Below are 8,459 nucleotides of genomic sequence, written 5' to 3' on the forward strand. Positions count from 1 at the left end.
CCAGGACAACTGGCCTTATGCCAACTTGCCGCATACTAAATTGCCCCGCATGGAAATTTGTCCTATGTCAACTTGCTCAATATGAAAACTTGTCCGGTGCAGTTTTGTCCCACAATTAACACTTCAGGTTAATTATTTGATGTTCAAATCGAGTAACATTAAGGACCAGCGAGTGCTATTGGTAAATTGAACTCGTTTTGAGACAAGAAGAGAAGCTAATTCAAAAGTGTTTAAATTGATCCTCAATTATCATCCAAGCCATATATTTTGTCAATTAAACGAAAAATTTGAAAATAATCCTCTGAGTCTCTGGAACCATTCGCAAAAAGCTGCTGAAAGTTTGATCAGAACGACAAAAATCGTTGAAGTCAGGCATCTCAGAGTGACCGCATTTTTGCAAGGGAGCCACCCAAGCCTTTACACTTTTCTAAAACAGATTCAAATGGGCTCCATAAAACAGAAGTTTAACATTTTGAAGGCTATGGGGGACGCAGAACCAGGGTCGGAATAAAAATTGCAAATTTAATTTTGAACTACTCAATTACAAGGAAAGCAATTTTTGCCTTGTAATAAATATTTTCAAATGACTTTTAAAAACTTGATCGACTTTTAATGCAATTCAATAAACGTTTTTGATAGAACAGTTAACTAAATCGGTTCTCTCAATTTGCTTACGATCCTCACTGTTTTTCAATATTAATGAACGTTGTGAAAGACTATTAAATAAGTCTCGGTGATTTTTTGTTCGTTTTTTTCCCAGGAAAATTTTTCAAATTTGTTTTCACGACTCAATTTAATTTTTGATGGTCCAACTTTTGATTTTTGAAAAAAGTTTTCAAAAGTGAAAATCACGAATTACGTGATGGACTTCTAATTTTGTCAATGCATTAAGTTCAAATTACTTTCACCTTTAGAAAGGCATCAATTGGACTGAACAGCATGCCTAAATTCAAATTTTTGAGTCAACAAAAAGTCAATGAACGCAGAGAAAACGCTTATTAACAATCGATGAACGTTGTGAAGACTTTCATTTCGGTCTTTGTGAGTTTTTAAATTTTTTTAAATTTTAAAACTTGTTCAACCTCAAGGCTGATATGTCGCGGTTTGATTTTGACTTGTTTAGATGAAATTTGTTTCCTTAGTTAAAAGGAAGGCAAACTCAACTATCGAACAGCAAAAAAGTAAAATCAGAAAAACTGTTATCGACTTCTGTTTTCTTAAGCGGATTTTAAATTTCAGGTTCTTCCAACGGAATAGATTTTTTTCAAATTCTTCCAGTTTTCTTAAAACTAGTTACTCTTATATAAAAAAATTGTCGATCATGAACTAATCCTGAAGTTGGAAGAGCTTTAGGGTCATTAATTTTTCTTCCGTTGTTCGAAAAAAGAGATGCAATTTTTGTGCTCGAGGTCTTCAGTGAGGTGATATATATTTACGTCTATGGAGCAATGTTTAACCAGAACAAAGTCACTATTTCGCCATTCACTATTAATGTATTGCCAACAGAAACCGAATTGCCAACCCTACTTGCTCAATTTGGTAATCATATGGAAAAATGATAATCATTAACTTTTCATCCAATTTCTTAAGAGCTGAAAACTGCATTAAAAGTCCATTTATTCATAAAGTAAAATAGTGTGAGTGGTTTCTTTTAAAGTTAAAAGTCCAATTATTGTGAGTGGCTTTTTTTTCATAAACCGAAAGTCTTTAATTTATAAAAAAAAATTTCCACTTAATTTTACTGTTGTTTTTGTATGCGCACACAAAAGGACAGAGTACAGAGTAGCTGGTTACTCAAAACTAGAAAACTAGAGTTACCTAAGATTTACGTAATGGTCATGCATGTACAATGCATTAGAAACAAAATGAAAATAGATGTCTTTCAAAAATAGAGTAAGAAAAGTAATAAGCTTTTAAGCTTTTTTTTACCTGGCAAAAATTTTTGTATTTGAAATTTTAATTATCCATGCATTGCCCTGGGCGTAAAAAGTCCAATACAAGGAAAACGTTTTTTTGGCGTTTTGAAATAAAACACTGTAGAGGAAAGATTTCTGTACACTGAAATTTTGTGTATTCAGGACGTTATGCACTCAAAAACTTGAGTTTCTCTGGACAAAACTTTTTGTGAAGTGTTTAAAAATTCGTTTTGCGCCTGAAAAAAAAACAAAGCAAAATTTTGGGGTAATTTTAAAGTTTTTTTGGTGTCGTTTTCAACATTTGTGATGTCGTCATCAAAAAGGCTATTCAATTTTCATTTGTAACAAACACTTTTCTTCGCCAAATTTTGTTTCCTTTTCTTTTGACAACACACGTTTAAACCGAACAAGAAAAAGTTCGGTCACACCAATCTAGCAAAAAAAAGAATGAAGTTTGTATGAGTAGCATTTCACAATTCTTTTTTGCCCATCTTACTGTATCTTACTGTACCGTCTTTAAGCTCAACAAGACACCTGTACCAGGGCAAAACCCTAAAGGTACCGATTGCATTTTAAGGTCTAAGGAAGAGTGTTTGCTTCAAAAAAAAAACATGAACAATTCAAAATCTAAGAAAATTGAAAACGTGTTTGAGTTTTCTGAAATTCATTCTCCGACACGCTAAGAAAAGTGCAAAATAACACATTTTGTACATAGCAAAGTATTTAATAGTCTAAAAAGCATGCCTAATTTTTTTATAATAATGTTTAAGTCGGAGTAAATCTCCGATTACGCATTAACAGACAAAATTTATCACAAATTGGCCATGTTGGCAAGCCTATTAACCTAGGAAAAGCGTCAAAATAATTTTTTTTTATTGTGAGCTTAAGACTACAATAGCTTTCGAATGTTCTAAAAATGTGTAAAAAACTGCAAGCTAAAAGGTCTAAATATGCCGGTAGAAAAAAAAACACAAAACTTCGGAGCTTTTTTTGAATGTCGTAATAACCTAATGGATTGCATCATTCCAAGGCACTGAGCGTTGAGACTGTCTTTTAAACTCTATTGGCTGAAAACTTTGTTTGCTCAAATAGTTCGATGACATTTTCGAAAAAAAAATGAAAAGATTTAAAAAATTTTTTGAGATTCTTTTGTAAACCGTCACCCTACACGCTATGTAAAATAAAAAGTAAATTGCTTGACACAAAAAACTCTTTTAACTGATCAAATAGCTTGTTTCAGTTCATTTTGGAACAATTTCTAAAGCAAATCAAATCTACGCTGAAATTGTATATATTGAGTTGTATAGCGCATCAGTTTTCCCAAAATAGCTGAGTGGCAGTCTTCAAACCCCCTCAACTCTATAAAAAAAATTTCTCCTTTAAAAAATATATATCCAGTTTGAGCTCAAGATGACGTTACTTTTCGAAATATTTCAAAAGTTAATGTCAAAACAATGCTAGGTAAAAAGTCGAAACTTGTCAATTTATTTGGAGTTTTTTCGAAAACCATCTGCTTTTTTTCTCTGTAAAGTACAAAGTGACATATTTTGTACAAAGCAAAGTATTAAACAGACCAAGTAGCATGCCGCAGTTCAATTTATTACAATTTTTAAGACGGATTAAATCTCCGCTCACGCGTTCTTAGCACAAAATTTCTCGCCAAATTAGCCGTAATGGCAAGCTCCAATAACTCTACAAAAACAAATGATTTTTTTTTGGTCTGAGCTCAAGACAACAATAGTTTTTGAACGCTATTAAAAGTTTTTGTTAAAAGTTGCTAGTTGAAAGCTCAAAAATTGAATTAAAAAAACACCCCGAGAACAAATACAGATGTCATTTTTTGAAAGTCTTAAAATATAACTGCTCGCATCAGTACAAAGACTTGAATATTCAGACTGATTTTTATACTCTATTTGATGAAAAAATAATCGTTTGCAAAAGGAAAAAAATCTCAAAAAAAGGATTATTTTTTTGAGACATTTTTTCAAAAACCATCATCCCACACGCCAAGTAAAGTACAAAGCGATATATTTTGCAGATATCAAAAAATTCAACACACCATTTACCAAACCTCAATTGAGTTTAAATTGATATCTAACACGGAATAAATCTCAGCTTACGCGTAATTAGCTCGAAAAGCATCGCGCGTTCATTATCCCAAAATGGCCAAATTGACAATATTTAAAACTTCATAACTAAATGAAAAACGATGATATTACCAGGCCAAACTGTGCTTTGGATAGGCGCACAGTTTTGTGTATGTTTCTTTCTAGTTTCCACAGACAAGTTTTTAAACATGTTAAAAAATTTTCGAAACTATAAAAAAAATGGATATAATAAAAGTAGAACAAAGGGAGCGTCGTTTTTGCAAAATTCGCTCCAATTCACAAAATGCACATTTCGGCTTCGTAATGCACAAGCAAAGTACCTTCAAAAAATTGAGCTCGCAATATCATTGCGTTTCGAATGATTTCAAACAATTTCGTCAAAATATGCTATTTAAAATGTCAAAATTTGTCCAAAAATCCTTAGCACACACGCTAAGTAAAAAGCAAAGTGATATATTTTGTACTTAGCAAAGTTTTAAATAGACCAAATTGCATGCCTTATTTTGATTGAAAACTTTTTACGACGGATTTACTCTCCGCTTACCTGATAGAAGCACGATATGAATCGCCCGCCTATTCTCAGAAATTGGTCAAATTGGCAACCTTGGTCAAATAAACAAATCTTTGAGAGAAAATAAACTGAGTTTAGGATAAAAATAACGTTCGTGTGATATCAAACTTCTGTAAAAAAAATGTCAAAGAATCTTTTGAGGGTCGTTTAACAGATAAAATTCTCAAAAACTGAACTTTTTCCATTTTATATCGTTCTGTTTATCCCTTTATTCTGTGTGTTGAGTAAAAGTTGAATTGTTTCCGTACAGTGACGTCCTAATTAACTAATTTAGTTTAACTTCAAATGATTTATTTTGCCACTTAACTGCGTTAGGTTCGAGGTGTAACTCATAGAGTAATTTCGGATAGGGTACACCGTCTGTTCGTCACGCTATCTCATTTTCGGCCGGATAGATTCGTGTAACTTCTTAGTCTAATACCGATCCTAATCTTACTCTTATATCTACTAGTCTCAGGGTGTTTAACTAGTCTCTGCTAGGCTCAATAGATCTAGAGTATACTGGCTTATTTCGACTGCTAAAGTTCTCTTGGAGAGGTAACTAATTTCTAAGTTAAAATCAAATCTCTCTGGTGCTGAATTTACAAGTAATTTCAGCACTTACAAATAAGTGGGTGGTTAGTTAGATGGATCGTGATTGATTAATATTAAATATTTTATAGAGATAAAATATCCAATTTATAACCAATAATAAATATAGTTTATATCTGGTTCCACCCATCCGGGTTTTACAGAGTTTTTTATCTTGTATATTCTATCTGTAATGAAGGATGGATGTTGGTCGTTATTATTTGGCGAGCATCATTCGAGAAGAGAGCTCCAGGAAATTGGAGTCGTCGATATGAAGTTGTTAGTTATCGTTTGACAAAGACTATGAATGCCAATGAAATCAATCTGATTTCAAGATGGTTTGCTATGATCGTCTGTTCTTGATTGTTTGTGGAGAACTGTGTTTCGATCTGGTTTGGGAATGGCGTGAAGATCGTGTTTGGAGGGGATGCCTTATAACTCAGATTTGTACGTATACTTGGACATCGAGGTGGTCATTGATCTGGTTCAATGAAGTCCTTTTCTGCGAAGTCAAGTCGTACTCTAAATCCTTTATGAGTCGTGATTGTGAGCGGCATGTCAGTTGTGTTTAGCCATTCTGTAGATTGAGTGTGATGGGGTCGTCTACTCTTTGGATGGTCGTTTTTGTGGTTGTTCGTGATCTATGTACTGCATATTATAATTTACATTTTATAAAATTTTGTTAATTGTTTTTTTTAGTTATGATTTTGGTTAATTGTTTTCGCAAAAGCGTTTTAGTTTTAGTTTAGTTATTTTTAAGAGTTACTCACACTTGTCAAAAGAAGTGATGTGGTCACAAAGCGTGGATGTAGCACGGTGGGTTAGGCCGGCTATAGAGCATGCTCAGGACGTCCTCTCTGGTGGGTTAGGCCAGGAGTGGGAGTATGATTTCGTGCTTTGTTTGGTATGGTTTTTTAAGGGGCCCTGTTTTGTATTAACTTTTTATGTTATATTATTTTTTGTTTTCCTTTTGTTTCGTTGGTTGTGTCCTTTTCTCAAAAATCAAATTGTTTTTGGTTTGGGTTTGTCATGCGTCTTTTGGTGTTTTATTGTTTCTTTTTTAGACTTGGTAATAGTCTTCAAAAGAATAAGATATCCAGTTTTAAGCTGGTTTAATCCGGTTTGGGTACTGTGGGTTTTCTTTTCTTAGTCATGCTGTTAGTTTATGGTTTATGGTGTTTAGTAAGCTGCGTTGGTTAGTTTGGTTATTATATAATTCCATTCCAACCGGGTTAAAGGAAAAGTGGAAACTTATTATTGCTTGTTTGAGTTGTTGTTAGTGCAAACTTAAAACTTGAATTCATTATTTTAAACAATTCTTCGTAGGCAAGCTGTGCGATTGTGGATAGAATTTCTGTGCGTTTGAACAGAAGTTATAGAAAAGGTTAGTACTGCATCTCATTTGTATGAATTTACTGCTTTCAAGACTAAATTTTACTGCTTTTGGGATTGAAAAGTATAAATTGATTTTTATCGTATTTAAATTTACTACATTTGGGGAAATAATTTAGAAATGAATTTACCACTTTGAATTAACTTTTACTGCATCATTTATTGCTGTTGGTTTAATAGAGTTTAATATAGAAAACAAAGTTTATAGTTTTATTTGTCTTTTCTTGTTTTGAAGGTGACCGTGGTGTGAAAACTAAAAAAATGCAAATTATTGAATAAAATGGTTAGTTCTTTTTTGAATTAGTTAGTTTGAAATTTGTTAAATTCATAGTTACCTTTAGTCTTCGGGGGAAAATCCGTGAGGGAAAACATCGTGAATAGTGTCTGATGTAGTTAGTACTTTTGCTAGTATGCGTATTATATTTTTAGTTTGCAGCAGTGGCCAAAGCAATTGTAGTGCTTTTATGGTTTTTAGTTCTTCGGTGCCTACTGCAAATTCATGAGGTGTGTTCTGGATTAGATTGTAAATTTTATGATTATATTTAGTCTTGTGGATGAATTCTAAAATGGGTGTTTCTATAGGTTGAATATCTTCGTCGTTGAAGGTCTTCATGAGGGGACAAAATATATACATTTGGGTGACTGGATCATAACTCCAGAGGTTGCCTTGGAAGTTAGTATTTTTTAATGCAATACGTAAAGTTTAGGAAAAAAGGTGAGCTGTAATTGGAATTGATGAATTGAAATCTGTGGTGAGGTTGTCGTGATGGTGTGTGTAAATGAAATTGATTTTGGATAAAACGGTAACAAGTATAAGTGTGTGTTTGCTTAGTTCTCAACATGATGTCGTGTGAGCAGTGCAAATCACGTTCTTTTGGTGTCAGGAAGTGAAAGGTTAGTGAAAATGTTTGAAAATTTTCGTGAAATGATTCATACGCTTGGATGTGTGATAGTGCTTCTGAAATAATGTGATCATGCTTTTTATCAAGTATGTTAAGTGTGAATATGTATGATGTTTTAATAAAAAACTTTTCTGTGATTTGTGGATTAGCGAATCTATTGTCGTCAAGAAATTGATCTTGATTAGATCTGATGATGTTATGATCATAATATTCAATTGAGTAGGCGTTAGCGCGGGGTGCAGTGAATGTTTTTAGTATTTTTTTATATACTACGTATGTGAATTGTCGGGGAGTGAGTGCTCTGGTTAATCTAAACTATTCGTCCTTATTTCTCTCATTATCGATAGTGGTGTTATAGAGTGGTAGCGTAATGGGGTTAGTGAAATTATAATAGGCTGTCCAATGAAGTGTGGGTATTAATACATATTCATCTACAAAGTGACGTGGTTCGGGGTTAGGGTCGGATTGGTTTAGGGTATATTGGGGAAATAAAGGTTGGGTTTTTGAAGAAAGTTCGTAGTTTTGGTGTGGTTTGGATGGTTGATATGTTCTCGGGCAGTTCCCGGTTTGGATGGGAATGAGTGATTTGGGATTTTTCGTTTAAAAGTTCTATAAGCACGGTTAGTACTATTGGATGATTCTGTCGAAGTGGATGAATGAGCTAATGATGGAGTATAATCTGAAGTTGGTGTAGGTGTTTGTGGATTTGATGATGTTATTGTTGATGATAATTGGTGAATAATCAGGGTGTGGGGAGATAGCAATTGTTGTTGGAGTGTTATCAAATTATCTAGTTCTTCGGAAATTTGAATATTATCTGAGGAGTTGTTGGTGGAGCGTTCATTATTGAATGGGGAGTAGGTTAGGGTTACTTGAGAAGGAGTGTAGGGAGATGTATGTTGGCTTTGGGTTTGGATAGGTCGGAAAGGGGGTTTTGAAAAGATGGTTGAGCTGGACGGGGTATGTGTAGAAGGGGATGGTTCGGAATCGGCGAACTCAT

This window comes from Symsagittifera roscoffensis, chromosome 2 (genome assembly GCF_963678635.1).
Source record: "Symsagittifera roscoffensis chromosome 2, txSymRosc1.1, whole genome shotgun sequence".
NCBI lineage: Eukaryota > Metazoa > Xenacoelomorpha > Acoela > Convolutidae > Symsagittifera > Symsagittifera roscoffensis.